Below are 15172 nucleotides of genomic sequence, written 5' to 3' on the forward strand. Positions count from 1 at the left end.
GTAATGTCACCTATTCTCCAAGTGTAATGCTGATTTAAAAAAATGAGAAATAAAAATAAGTTAGACACACACCAAAATATGGTGCCATGTGTGTGGAAGATACTCAAATACATCTGTCACAGACTGAAACTGCTAAAGCCAAAAATGAGTAAGTTCAAGATGTGTTTTAATCACTTTGTTTTTATGAAAAGCAAACTAGTTCCAGCTGAAAAAAAGAAATCTATACAAATTAAAATTTTCCAGTGACATACCCGTGTGTCATATGCTGTAAGGAAGATACAGCAAAGCTCAGTCCGGGAGGAAGAGACTTCGGTAAAGAAAGAAGCGAAGCAGTGCCAATCTTATCCTTCTTCAAAGAATGTAGTGGAGTCTCTTACCTGGGGAGTAAGAATAATACTTGGTCAACTCCACTGGGAACATTTTTCCAGATTTTAAAAACAGAAATCCAAAAATGTAAATTAAAAAAAATGATCAAGAAAGAAGTTTAAAGAAAACATTTTAACCACTCTACAGAAACATGTGCTTTGGATTTTCCACATTTTTTTAGTTGGACACAAATTACAAAGTCTGAATATGTTCAGACTACTTTAATTTTAAAATAACTTTTATCTTAAGTATTGCACACATAAAAAGCACAGACAACACATACGTTCGGTACACAAACACTAGTCCAACTACCATCCAGGCCAAGGAAGGAAGATAACACTGCTGGAACCCCAAAAACTCTGGGTGCCTCTTTCCGACCCCAAACCCCTTCCTCCCCCTGTGAGCAGCAACTACCCTAGCCTTTACGGTTATCACTTTACTTTTTAGATGTACCATCTAGGCATGCAGCACTGATATAGCTTCCTTTTGCCAAAACTTGAATTTTATATACACAGAATTATATTGTATGTATTCTTTCATCTTGCTTTTTTTTTTTTACTCCGCCTCTGCTGCTGTACCTGCCATTTATTTTCATTGCTGTGTAGTATTTCACTGTGTAAATATACCATAATTTACTTATCCATTCCCCTGTCCCCTCGGTAGTTCCTGCTTTGGAGCAAACACACACTACTGATAGTAGATCTTCCTGGTGCAGCTACCTCAAGCACATGAGCATGTATTTCTCCCGTGCAGACCCAGAAATGGGACTTCTGGTTACTGGGTATCAATTCACCCTTGCTACATAAAAGCCAGACTATTTCCCAGATCAGTTGTTACAATTATACTCCCACCAGAAGCATGTAAGAGAGTTCCTGGTGCTCAACTTCTTCAACAAGATTTGTCAGGCTTTTTAATTCTTGCTAACTGAACGGCTGTGCAGTGGTATCCTAAGAATTTTTTGTTACATAGAATTTTACAATTATTTTGAATAGGGGTGCCTAGGTGGCTCAGTTCATTAAGCATCTGATGCTTGATTTTGGTTCGGGTTATGACCCTGAGATGGAGCTCTGCTTTGAGCTATGTGCTGGGCATGGAGCCTGCTCAAGATTCTCGCTCTCCCTCTCCCTCTGTGCCCCACTCTCTCTTGGTCTCTATCTTTAAAAAAAAAAAAAAAAAGAATTTTTTACATTTCTTACATCTGTAAGAATTTTACATCTGACAATTGCTGCAATGCAATTTTTTTAAAAGTAGGCTCCAAGCCCGTGTGGAGCCCAAAACAGGGCCTGAACTCAGGGCCCTGAATCAACACCCGAGCTGAGGTCAAGAGTCAGACACTTGGGGCGCCTGGGTGGCTCAGTCATTAAGCGTCTGCCTTCGGCTCAGGTCATGATCCCAGGGTCCTGGGATCGAGCCCCGCATCGGGCTCCCTGCTCCGTGGGAAGCCTGCTTCTCCCTCTCCCACTCCCCCTGCTTGTGTTCCCTCTCGCGCTGTGTCTCTCTCTGTCAAATAAATGAATAAAATCTTAAAAAAAAAAAAAAAAAGAGTCAGACGCTTAACCAACTCAGCCACCCAGGCACCCCTGCTGCAATTCTGCAGCAAGCACCTGTTCAATTTTCTAATGGTTACTGTGCTACGATTTCTCACCAGATTTAATGAACTCCCCAGTCTCAGTCCACCAGCTTCCAGAGACACTGACTCTAACCCCCAGGCACAGGCGGCCGTGTATCAGTCAGGCCTGGCCAGTGAGAGCATCCTATTCCCTGGTCAGAGCTGGTTTTCCCCTGTGAACATACAAGTCAAAATTAATGAAGTCTTTTCTTCCTCCTCGGGGACTACAAGAGATTCTCTTTCCCAAAGAACTCGAACATGTGGAAAGCAGCCTGCCAACTAGGACTACCTATCCTGAACTTTGTGTGAGCAAGAAATGAACTCGTTTATATATTTATTTTGTTATAGGGCCTAGAGTTGCCCACCATGTTATGTGAAATGGCACTCTAGTCCTGCTTTTTGCCTTAAAATATGTTTTGTCTAACATTACACAATCTTGCTCTTGGTGTTTGCATAGTTTATTTTTGCCATCATTTTACTTTCAACATTTCTGAATCCTTTTAGATGAATCTCTTGTAAACAGTATACACTTGGAATTTTTTTTTAAATCTTATTTTAAAAAAACCTTGGTATCTTTGCCTTTTTTTTTTTTTAAAGATTTTATTTATTTATTTGACAGAGAGAGACACAGCGAGAGAGGGAACACAAGCAGGGGGAGTGGGAGAGGGAGAAGCAGGCATCCTGCTGAGCAGGTAGCCCGATGTGGGGCTCGATCCCAGGACCCTGGGATCATGACCTGAGCCGAAGGCAGACGCTCAACCGACTGAGCCACCCAGGCGCCCCGGTATCTTTGCCTTTTAAACGGAAAATTTACTCTATTTACATTGGAAGCCATTCCGAATATGTAGATTTATTTCTACTATTTTACCAGGGGTTATCTGCCTCCTTCAGGATTGTTATCATTCTAATCCCCGCTTCCCAGTAATCTAGAAGCTACAGGTTCTGTTTTTATTCTTTTAATGGTAACTTTAGAAATTACAATGTGCAGGTTCTTCTCAAAGGCCACTGTATCTTTACCCTTTTCCCAGATAGCAAAGACTTTAAAATATTATCTCCATTCGTATTTCCAGTTTATGTCCTACTGTTGTGTATTTACACATGTGCACAAATTTTTGTCACCATTAACGTTTTATGTAACATTCAATCATTTTGGTTAGAGAGAGAATCCTTTCCTTTCTCGTACTGAAGGTATCACTCCCAGTGCTATGTGGCTCTCATTGCTGGTGTTGAGAAGCTGCCCGCTGTCCCTTTGTAGATAATCATGTGCTTCACTGCCCTGTGTTTGGGTGTGGATTTTTTACTTAGGATATCTTGTCAAGCCATTTGTTGAACATCTTAACACTGCAGTTTGGCTTCTTTTAACTTTCCAGAAAAATTTCAGCCATTATCTTTTCAAACACTGCTTCTGCACTGCCCCTCTCCTCTCAGAACCCAATCACTACTTCCTGTGTCTCTTGCCTTCCCTTTGTGCTTCCTGCACTTCCATCTCCTTGCTTCTCATTTTTCTGTTTGATCTATTAAGACGGTGGATTACATGGATTGATTTTCCAGTGTTAAACCAATTTTTCATTCCTGAGATAAACCTCACTTGATCATTACGTAATATCCTTTTTATGTGTTTCTTTCTTTCTTTTTTTTTTTAAATTTATTTGACAGAGACACAGCGAGAGAGGGAACACAAGCAGGGGGAGTGGGAGAGGGAGCAGCAGGCTTCCCGCCGAGCAGGGAGCCTGATGCGGGGCTTGATCCCAGGACCCTGGGACCATGACCTGAGCCGAAGGCAGACGCTTAACAACTGAGCCACCCAGGCGCCCCTATATGTTTCTCTATGGATTCTATTTGCTACAATGCATGGAAGACCTGTGTGTAAGACAAATGCACTTGGTGGTTTTCCTTTATTGTAATGTTTTTGTCTAGCCTTGCTTTCAAGGCAGTGCTGGTTCACAGAATGAGATAGGAAATATTCCCTCCTCTTCTATTTTCTAGAAAAGTTTTGGTCAGATTAGTATTCCTTCTTCTTTAAGTGTTTAATACAATTTACCAGTGAAGTCATTTGGGTCTGGAGTTTTCTTTGAGGCAAGGATTTTTTTTTTTAAGATTTTATTTATTTATTTGAGAGAGCACGAGAGAGAGCATGAGCAGGGGGGAGGGGTGGACAGAGAGAGAGAGGGAGAAGCAGACTCCCAGCTGAGCAGGGAACCCAATGCGGGGCTCGATCCCAGGACACTGAGATCATGACCCAAGCCGAAGGCAGAAGCTTAACTGACTGAGCCACCCAGGCGCCCCAAGGATTTTCATTACCAATTCAATTTCTTTTATAAACATAGAGTAATGAAAGTTATATATTTCTTTGAGTGAGCTTTGATAGTTTGTGTTTGTCGAGGAATGTTTTCATTTTATTTAAGTTATCAAATCTATTGGCATAAAATTATTTGCAATTTTACTCTTACTACCCTTTCAATGTCTGTAAGGCCTGTAGTGGTACCCTATTTTACATCCTGTTATTGGCATTAATGTTTCCTTCTTTCGCCGATGACAGATTTTTCTGGATATGATGGTTATCTTTAACTTATCACAATTTACCTGCAAATACTATTATGCCACTTTAAGTATAGTGATACCATATTTCCATTTCTCCCCTCCCATCCTTTGTACTACTGTTTTCATTTATTTACCTCTACAAGTATTATAAGGCCCATCATATATTGTTATTTTTGCCTTAAATAGCCAATTTTTTTAAAAAAAGCAATTAAAAGTGAGAATATTTATCCACCTATTGACCATTTCTGGTTCTTTTCACTCCTCTCTGAAAAAATTTCCATCTGGTGTCATTTACTTCTACCTGAACTTCCTTTAAAAATTCTGTGTAGTGCAGGTCTGCTGGCAATAAATTCTGTCAGCTTTTCTTGGCCTAGAAATTGTGATTTCACTTTTATTTCTGAAAGATATTTTCTCTGGGTACAGAATTCTAAACTAACAGGTTTTTCTTTCAGTGCTTTAAACATGTCACTGTGTTGTCTTCTGGCTAGCACAGGCTAGGACCAGATGTCAGCTGTCATTTCTGTCTTGTTCCTCTGTAATGTCTTTTCTTCCTGCCTTTTTTTTTTTTTCCTCTTTGGCACTGGTTTTTCAGCAATATCATTATGCAGTACATTGGTATGGTTTTCTTTGTTTATTCTATTTGGGGTTTTTGAGCTCTGTGGTTTGTAGTTTTCATCAAATTTGGATTTTGTTTTTCAGCCATTATTTCTTCATATGCTGTTTTGCATTCCCTCCTCTTTTGGAAGTCTAGTTACATGTATCTGAGAACAGCTAATTTTGTCTCACAGGTTCCTATATATTGTTATTCTCTCTTCAGTCTTCTCTTTTTGTTTGTTTTTTAAAGATTATTTATTTATTTATCTGACAGAGAGATAGAGAGCACAAGTAGGCAGAGTAGCAGGCAGAGGAAGAGGGAGAAGCAGGCTCCCTGCTGAGCAGGGAGCCCGATGCGAAGCCCGATCTCAGGACCCTGGGATCATGACCTGAGCTGAAGGCAGACAGTTAACCAACTGAGCCACCCAGGTGCCCCAGTCTTCTCTATTCTTTTTGCTGTATTTTGGATCGTCTTGAAGTTCACTGAGCCATTCTTCTGTAATGCCAAACTGATGTTCATCTCTCTATTGCATTTTTCATTTCAGATATTTTATTTTTCATCTCGAACTTTTATTTCAGCCTTTTTTTTTGTATTTTTCATTTTGCTAATTATGTTCATTTTTCTCTACATTTTTGATATGTGCAACTTATTTGTAACAGTTATTTTAAGGTCCTTATCTGTTATTTTGGGTCTGTTTCTATTGGTTGACTTTTCTCCTGGTTAGTATCATATTTTTTTGCTTCTTTGTATGCCTGGTAATTTTTATAAGATGCTGGACACTGAAATTTTTTTATGCTGCTGGCAACTGGATTTTATCATATCCTTTTAAATATAATTGGGACTTGGGGCACCTGAGTGGCTCAGTCACTTAAGTGGCTGACTCTTGATTTTGGTTCAGGTGATGATCTCAGGGTCTTGGGATCAAGCCTGGCCATCGGGTTCCGCACTCCGTGGGGAGTCTGCTTCTCTCTCCTTCTTCCTCTGTCCTCCCACCCCCATGCACACACACACACACTCTTTTACTCTGTCAAATAAAAAAATAAATAAATCTTCAAAAATAAATAAATACAGGTGGGACTTTGTTCTGGGAACTTACTTGGAACCAGTTCGGCAGGTCCACAGCAGCCCTTCTAGAGCTAATCCAGCCCCACTACTGAGGTGAGGGGAGTCTACCTGATGCCCTAATTGGAAAAGCTGCTCTGAAACACCCTAACGAAGATTTAAAAACAAGCCTTAAAAGGACCTAACTGCTATTACCCTAGGTGGTGGGAACACAAACTATCTCAACCCTGTGTGATATCCACAAATTGTCCAGTCTACTCCTTTCTGGTGGTTCTTTTCCTGGCTTTGAGGTTTTTTCCTCCTGTATTTGCTGGTCAGTATTCAGTCAAAATCTCAAGGGGGTCCTTTTGCAGATCTCTGGAGTTCTCTAAGTAGCCCCCTTCCTCTCCTATGCTTTACCCCCCGACCCAAATTCTAGCTGCCTTGTCCTCCCAAACACTGAATGTTTGTCACTTCAGTAAGCCTGTGGGCTCTGGATTCTCTCTCCCTGCCCTGCAGTGTGGAAACTGTCTCTAGGCCAAGATTGGCAAACTATGGCCTGGGGCCAAATCTAACCTACCACCAGTTTTTTTAAACAAATAAAGTTTTATTGGAATACATCTATACCCATTCGTTCACATACTTGGTATGAAAGCAGACACAGAGTTGAGTTCGTAGTTGTGACAGAGATCATATGGTCTGAAAAGCCTGAGATATTTACTGTCTGGCCCTTTACATAAAAATTTCATGGACCCTGATCTAGAGAATAAGCTGGAATAACCGTAGGGCTCATTTATTTCAGGGAACACAGTCCTAACCTGTCTGCTGAGCAATGTCTAGAACTGTTGTTTCATATATTTTGTCTGGTTTTCAAGTTGTTTAAGATGGCAGTCAGATTTGGAACTAGGGTAAGGTGAGTGAGATACTTGCCTCAGATACAAATTTTAGGGAGGAACAAAAAACACTCAGTAACAGAGATAAAAATCAAAATTAATGAAAAAAATCCACGAGAAACAAAAATATTAAAATTTTAAATAAAGATAGTACCAGTAACAGTGCTGAACTGAGCCATACTGGAACTGAGGCAAAAGGAAAAATCATTAATTCTGATCCTGTCTATATTTAATATTTGATTTTTTTCATTATGGATATATTTGTATCAAATTTGATTTTCTCAAAGCACTGTATTAAAATGTTTATTCTGAGGGCACCTGGGTGGCTCAGTTGGGCTTCTGATTCTTGATACGGCTCAGGTCATGAGATTGAGCCCCACTTTGGGCTCTGCACTCAGCAGGGAGTCTGCTTGAGGACTCTCTCTCCCTCTGCCCCTCCTTCCACTAAAATAAATAAAATCTTTAAATAAGTAAAAAAAAAAAAATGTTTTTAAATATTTTAAGTAATCTCTACACCTAACATGGGGCTCAAAATTACAACCCCGAGATCGAATCACATGCTCTACTTACTGTGCCAGCAAGGTACCCCTAAAATATTAATCTCAATTATTTTTTTTTTTAAAGATTTTATTTATTTATTTGAGAGAGAGAGAATGAGAGACAGCATCACAGGGAGGAGGGTCAGAGGGAGAAGCAGACTCCCTGCCGAGCAGGGAGCCCAATGCGGGACTCGATCCTGGGACTCCAGGATCATGACCTGAGCCGAAGGCAGTCGCTTAACCAACTGAGCCACCCAGGCGCCCCTTAATCTCAATTATTGAGCTTTCTGGTGCCCCCTTCAATTCTGCACCTGAGGCAAGTGCCTCACTTGCCTTACCTGGTCCTGGTGGAGAGTAAGTCTGGTCCCTGTTATTCAGTCATGGCAGAAATGCAAGACTCACGAGTAACTTTCTTACTAAGCACATCCCACTAATATAACTACAAGAATTTATCAGAACTAGAAAATTGTTTTCTTTCTCAGAGATATCTTAAAACAGAAATGCTTCAATATGAAATGCTATGCTCAAATTCCTTCTATTTGCAACTAAAGTCTTTTTTTTTTTTTAAGATTTTATTTATTTATTTATTTGACAGAGCGAGAGAGCACAAGCAGGCGGAGCAGTAGAGGGAGAGGGAGAGGGAGAAGCAGGCTCCCCACTGAGCAGGGAGCCCCGATGCAGGGCTCGATCCCAGGACCCTGGGATCGTGACCTGAGCCGAAGGCAGACGCTTAACCGACTGAGCCAGCCAGGTGCCCCTAAAGTCTTTTTATTTATTTATTTATTTATTTTTTTTTTAAAGATTTTATTTATTTATTTGAGACAGAGAGAATGAGAGACAGAGAGTATGAGAGGGAGGAGGGTCAGAGGGAGAAGCAGACTCCCTGCCGAGCAGGGAGCCCGATGCGGGACTCGATCCCGGGACTCCAGGATCATGACCTGAGCCGAAGGCAGTCGCTTAACCAACTGAGCCACCCAGGCGCCCCCCCCTAAAGTCTTTTTAAAAAATATTTTATTTATTTGTCAGCGAGAGAGCATGCACAAGCAGGGGGAGCAGCACACACAGGGAGAAGCAGGGTCCTCACTGAGCAGGAGCCCGATGTAGGACTCGCCATGACCTGAGCCCAAGACAGATGCTTAACTGACTGAGCCACCCAAGTATCCCAATTTGCAACTAAAGTCTTATATGTACATATTCCCACACATACCCACTTTGTAGGCAGGGAAATACTACAAGAATATAAAAACTTTCCTAAAATTGGGGCGCCTGGCTGGCTCAGCTGGTAGAGCATGCGGCTCTTAATCTCAGGGTTATGAGTTCAAGCCCCATGTTGGGTGTGGAGCCTACTTAAAGAAAATTTTAAAATAAATTAATTAAAAAAATAAAAACTTTTGTATAATTACTAAATACATGCACACAAAAATACTATCACTGTAAAACAATACTGTAATTATACAATGTCAGGTTGACATATTTATATTATGGGGTATACGAAAAACGGCCATCAGCAGCAACTGCTACAAAGTCAATTTACTAACTGGTGAAAGTAGGTGCCAAGGTTCTCAATATATCAGTTCAATTCAAAGCAAATCAAGCAACAAACTATCATTCCAGATTCTGCAGGATTACCACCCTGCTGGTGCTCCTCTCTAGTAAATGCAGCAGGAAAGCACTAGGCAAGCACAAGCAAAAGGACTGTCATGTGCCTTCGGCTCAGGTCATGATCCTGGAGTCCCGGGATCGAGTCCCGCATCGGGCTCCCTGCTCAGCAGGGAGTCTGCTTCTCCCTCTGACCCTCCTCCCTCTCCTGCTCTTTGTCTCTCATTCTCTCTCTCTCTCAAATAAATAAATAAAATCTTAAAAAAAAAAAAAAAAAAGGACTGTCATGGTTGCGAGAATAAAGAACCTCCACCATAAGCCAACTTTTACGTATTCTGCGTTTACTTCATTTTCTAAAAGCACAAGTGCAGGAAAATGTTTTCAAATGTAATGACCTAAAAAAGCTTTTCCCTTATATGGTATTAAGTTTAGTGGAGAAACAAAGACTATGAAATTAAAATTTGTAATTTTTATGAAGAGACAGTCGAAACTCATGAAACTAATTAACAATCAGACACTGTTCGAGTTCATAAAGCATCCCCTCACCCCCAAATTCCCTCTTCCATCTGCTCCTTCTGACCTGGCTTGGGTATGAGTCTGCCCCACCCAGCCCGGTGCAGCAGGCCTGCCCTCCCCTGCCAAGACCCTGCCTCTGCGTCACAGTGTCCTACTAGACACTTCATCCTCAAGACTCCAGTCAAGTATTTTGACACCTACCATTTACACTCAACTCACAGTTTGTCATGAAACTTTAGGGCAGAGATCATGCTAAATTTTTATCTGTAGCCTCCCTCCACCCCCAGCACCTAGCAAGATGCCAGGCACACTTGGCAGGCACCTGTTTTCTACGACGTTAAACGTCTCTATGCATCTTTCCGAGAACCTTCCCTTCCTCAAGCCCTGATCTATACTATAAGGACACCCATCATAAGACAAGCCTACACTGGCTCTGCTTCCTTCTCTCTCTCCCACCTGACTGTGAGCTTTCTGAAGACAGAAAAGTGCTTTTCTTAGGTTTGTATCCTCAGCACTTAGAAATTATCTACCACACAGTAAACATTCCATATATATTAATAGTTATTACATTATTCCTGTAATCACTCATTTATTCTTCACAACTCTGTAAATATCCTCCTTTACCGCCCCCTCCATTACAGAGATGAGGAAACTGGAACAGAAAGATTCAGCAATTTCCCATTATTACACATCAGCAAGCGACAGAGTGGACTGCCTCTTGAGTAACATTCGTAACATCTGTAACAGACAGTGACTACATCAACAAAGGCATGCTCACTGACTCATGATGTCATAAGGATTAATACAGATTTATGCTGTAAAATCGAATTTGCCACTTGCACCTCTCAAATTATCTTTAAAAGGTTATTACCCAATGCTCCAAATCTCTCCTTGGACTATTGAGGAACTAAGATAATGATTCTTAGCAACCTGCCCAAAGTCAGAGTCAGGACTGAAACCCTGGTCTCAAAGACCAGTGCTCCCGCCCCGGTGACTTGAATGGTGTTCTCAACAGCTCAGACACCTGTAAATTCAAATCCTGGGTGAGGAAGCAAAATACCTGCCTCAAAATTCCCAAAACATCAATAATGCCTAACTAATGCATTTGTCACTTTTGAAAACCAAGCACTTTTTTAATTGTTCGAATGTCAGCATTGACATCCCTGAAGTTTATTTATTCCCCTAGGTCTCACAGGACATTCACGACCAGATGCACCAAAGACAGGGCCTCTGGCTGAACCAAGGCCGTTTCTGACTTCAAGGAAGATACTGAGATCTTGGCGAGGCTAAAATAAATTTCTCGCATCACTTAATTATTTGCTTGGTTTCTAGCTACTTTAAATATGAGAACTGACTACAACTATTGAGCTTACTTTTGAAAAGCATTATCCAGATGGATTTGAACAAGGAGGAAAAATGCTAGTTAAGAGTGAAATGACTATCCCATGCTACTGGGTAATAGTTAAAATTACACTTGTGTGGAAAAAAACCATGTTCTGGAACTGTAATGCAGTGTTTGGTTTTGTTTTTGGCAATATGATAGGTTTCTCTGAAGTCTTGTTCACCTGAAATCATGGTCGAATATCCATTACCACTGCATACTTACTTTAGTCTTAAAATATGAAATGTCACATATGTTGTTACAGATAGAGTCACGTTGAAAATCTGAGATGTCTAGTGTAATATTTCTAGGATCTTTTTGAATCTAATATTTTCTTTTTCTTTTTTTTTTAAAGATTTTATTTGACAGAGAGAGACACAACGAGAGAGGGAACACAAGCAGGGGGAGTGGGAGAGGGAGAAGCAGGCTTCCTGCCGAGCAGGGAGCCCGATGCGGGGCTCGATCCCAGGACCCTGGGATCATGACCTGAGCCGAAGGCAGATGCTTAACGACTGAGCCACCCAGGCGCCCCTGAATCTAATAATTGTCATGCTACATAAATCCTCTAAAATAAATCAACTTCCTAATCAAATGTGATCCCATTTGCTAAAATTGCTGGACCCACCAGTACGAAGTTTCCTACATGACATCCAACTGATCACACTGTTTTAATGTAAGGGTGTACAAAAGTGTGACATCTTTCAGGTCACCTAGAAATTTTCATCTGATCAGTCTTTCAAATAAACCCTATTCTGCAATGTTTGCTTTTGCATAATTAATATACTTACGATTCACTGCAATTTACCTCGTGAATTTAAACAGAGATTTGTTACGCAACATCAAATCTCTTAGGTTTCCCCCAAAATTAATCAATATTTTGAACATAAAATATTCTACTGTCAACACTTTTTATTAAAAAAAAAAGGCCACATTAATAAAATTTTCTACTGGAATAATATGAAAAGAAATCTAAATTTGTAGGTTAGATCAGTGCTGCTGAAAAACGCCAGGACTGACTCATTAGCCAGAAGTGCCCCGAGGGCAGGGAGCACCTGGCCACATTGTGGCCCCACAGCGCCACGCCACGCCTTCCACACAGCCCCTGGTGCTGCCCCAAATGGTCCAGCGGTTGGGACCAAAGTTTGCCTTGCCAGGTCCCCCTGTTTCCACTCTCACAAGTGCCCAATAAATAATTCTGAATGACAGCACCCTTCCCCAGTCTGGCACTGTCCTGAGAAAAATGGAAGAGCACTTCCTATAAATTAAAATATCAAAAGTGGGGCACGTGGGCTCAGTCATTAAACATCTGCCTTCAGCTCAGGTCATGATCCCAGGGTCCTGGGATCGACGCTGCTCTGCGGGAAGCCTGCTTCTCCCTCTCCCACTCCCCCTGCTTGTGTTCCCTCTCTCGCTGTGTCTCTCTCTGTCAAATAAATAAACAAAATCTAAAATAAAATATCAAAAGCACTGGGGCTGGTTTTACTAGTTTCTCAAAACTACCTCATTTTCCTCAAAAATCTCTACACTTGAATTCAAAGGATGCATTAAAGTCTGCTAGCCTCACAATGTATTTGTTCACTTACAAGAAAAAGAACATGGAGAGCAAAAGAGGAAAGGGCCATTTAGGACATAAATAGTCTTCTACTCTTGGCTGTTTCCGGCTCCTCGGTGGAGGGGAAAACACAAGTATTCAATAATTTGAAAAGATATTAAGGGGGCACCTGGGTGGCTCAGTCGTTAAGCGTCTGCCTTCGGCTCAGGTCATGATCCCAGGGTCCTGGGATCGAGTCCCCACATCGGGCTCTCTGCTCGGTGGGAGGCCTGCTTCTCCCTCTCCTACTCCCCCTGCTTGTGTTCCTGCTCTCGCTATCTTTCTCTCTGTTAAATAAATAAATAAAATCTTTAAAAAAAAAAAAGAAAGAAAGAAAAGATATTAAATTAGTAATGGAAAAAAGATTTTTTGGTTGAATCAAGAAAATAGTTGAAAACTTCCAAGACAGTCCTGTAAAGGACACAGAGCATCACAACCACCTTGGAGGGGCCTCTGGTGTCCTGTGCTCCTTCAACACGCACTCCAGCGCCTAGGATGCCCAGCACAGTACAGACAGGAGGGGACAAGAAAGACAGGGGCCCTGAAGACCGTTTACGGGGAAGGGGACACAGCACACGTAACTGTGTGTGCACATGCGTGTGACATGAAAACTACCAAGGCAGAATGTGGTGAGCATGCCAGCGACACCCATTTAAGTGGGTACAGGAAAGGCCTCCCTGGGGAGAGGACATTTAAACCATAATCTGAAGGATCACTAGAGATTAACTATTTCTGTAATTCTCAGATTTTAAAAATATAAACAAAGATAAATACAATAAGAAAAATCAAGGGTGTAAGAAGTGGCTCAGTACTGAGTATCAATTCAATACCTCACTTTATAGGTTACACAGGAAAAAAAATCACCTTATAATTTGAGGGTACCAATCTTTTTGCTATACTTCTGCTTGATATTAATTAGTATTAACTAATGCACATACACGCATATATGCACACATACACACTAATATATATCAAACACAAGGAGATAAGTATATATATAACATAAATATAATCACATGGTATATTGATAAATATTGGTGATTAATAAATATGAATGAACTAAACGAATGAAACGGTTTCTGGCCAGAGCTCAGAAAATGCGTTAAAAAAAAGTACTTTTTTTCTCACACTTCTTTTGCAAGCAAGGAACTAAACCTCCAAGCAATTTACTTCAGGCATTAAATTACATTTCAAAAATAGCTTTATTAAAGGGGGTACAGAGCTGTTTCTCAACAACTCATAATAGAAGCCTTCTTCTGAATAAATGTTATAAACAGAATTTTTAGATGAGCACAATCTGAACGCAGGAAATGAATTTGTTTTACCAGAGTTGTAGCTGCAAGTTGTAATAAACAATACCACTCATAATGATGAATAAAACCACCCAGCACTATTAGACATTTTCGAAATCCCAGGCAGAATAAAAAGGGAAACGATATGCTAGGAACTGTGGCCTGGGAGTTAAGGCTCTAAGCTGAGAAAAAGTCTGGGCAACAAGACTCCAGGCTGGGGTTGGAGGAAGAAGGCAATGCTGGCCAGGAGCGCATCCACCTGGGCTCTGACACTGCCCTCTGAGCCCTGGGGCTGGGTTTCGGTGACACAGGGCTAGGGCTATGAGGAAGGACTGAACAAGACTCTGTATGGAGGTTTTAACATTTCACAGTTTGGATGGTCAACAGTCCAGAACACAGAGTAGACGGCAGACCTGAGCTCCACCCTGACCCTGTCTTTGCAGACTGTCTCAACTCCACCTGCTACTAGAGAGACAGTCTCAGTGCAACAGGGGAGTGACTCAGAAAATACAAGTCACCCGATTACATAGATGTCTTATGGCTGAGCACAAGCTGCACATAAAAGGGGTGCTTACTCCAACCTGAGGGTCTGAAGACCCTTGCAAAATAATCCTAACTAATGAACCTGCCTGAGAAATGTCATTTAAAAAAAAATATTTTACTTATTTATTTGAGAAAGAGAGAGAGAGCACAAACAAGTGGAAGGGCAGAGGCAGAGGGAGAAGCAGGCTCCCTGCTGAGCAAGGAACCCGATGCGGGACTCGATCCCAGGACCCTGGGATCATGACCTGAGTCAAAGGCAGACACCCAACCCACTGAGCCACCCAGTCTCCTCAGAAATGCCATTTTGTAACATATGCAGGGCTTCTCTAAGTGTGAAAATTTGTCATTTTTAAGGGTTCTAGAGGGGAGGGGGTGGGGGGGTGGGTTAGCCTGATGATGGGTATTAAAGAGGGCATGTATTGGGGGCACCTGGGTGGCTCAGATGGTTAAGCGTCTGCCTTCGGCTCAGGTCATGGTCCCGGGGTCGAGCCCCACATCGGGCTCCCTGCTTGGCGGGAAGCCTGCTTCTCCCTCTCCCACTCCCCCTGCTTGTGTTCCCTCTCTCGCTGTGTCTCTCTCTGTCAAATAAATAAAATCTTTAAAAAAAAAAAAGAGGGCATGTATTGAATGGAGCACTGTGTGTTATACGCAAACAATGAATCATGG

At 41.5% G+C, this 15172-nt stretch overlaps 1 protein-coding gene across 8 annotated transcripts in view; it reads right to left on the bottom strand.

The window, feature by feature from the left end:
* TRAF3 (TNF receptor associated factor 3) overlaps nt 1–15172 on the bottom strand; it is a 116979-nt gene that overhangs the window by 54604 nt on the left and 47203 nt on the right. For 5 of the 8 annotated variants that reach the window (XM_081829872.1, XM_081829871.1, XM_081829865.1 and 2 more), the window contains one exon: nt 252–377. The exons of 1 other annotated variant lie outside the window; for it this stretch is intronic. The gene's annotated coding sequence lies outside the window, so the exon portion shown is untranslated. Of the gene's footprint in view, nt 1–251; nt 378–2011; nt 2149–15172 lie in introns of all 8 variants that reach the window. 2 more of the 8 variants (XM_081829867.1, XM_081829866.1) reach the window with 1 other exon arrangement.

The sequence above is a fragment of the Leptonychotes weddellii genome, chromosome 9 (genome assembly GCF_054177405.1).
Source record: "Leptonychotes weddellii isolate Sample4059 chromosome 9, ASM5417740v2, whole genome shotgun sequence".
Classification (NCBI taxonomy): domain Eukaryota; kingdom Metazoa; phylum Chordata; class Mammalia; order Carnivora; family Phocidae; genus Leptonychotes; species Leptonychotes weddellii.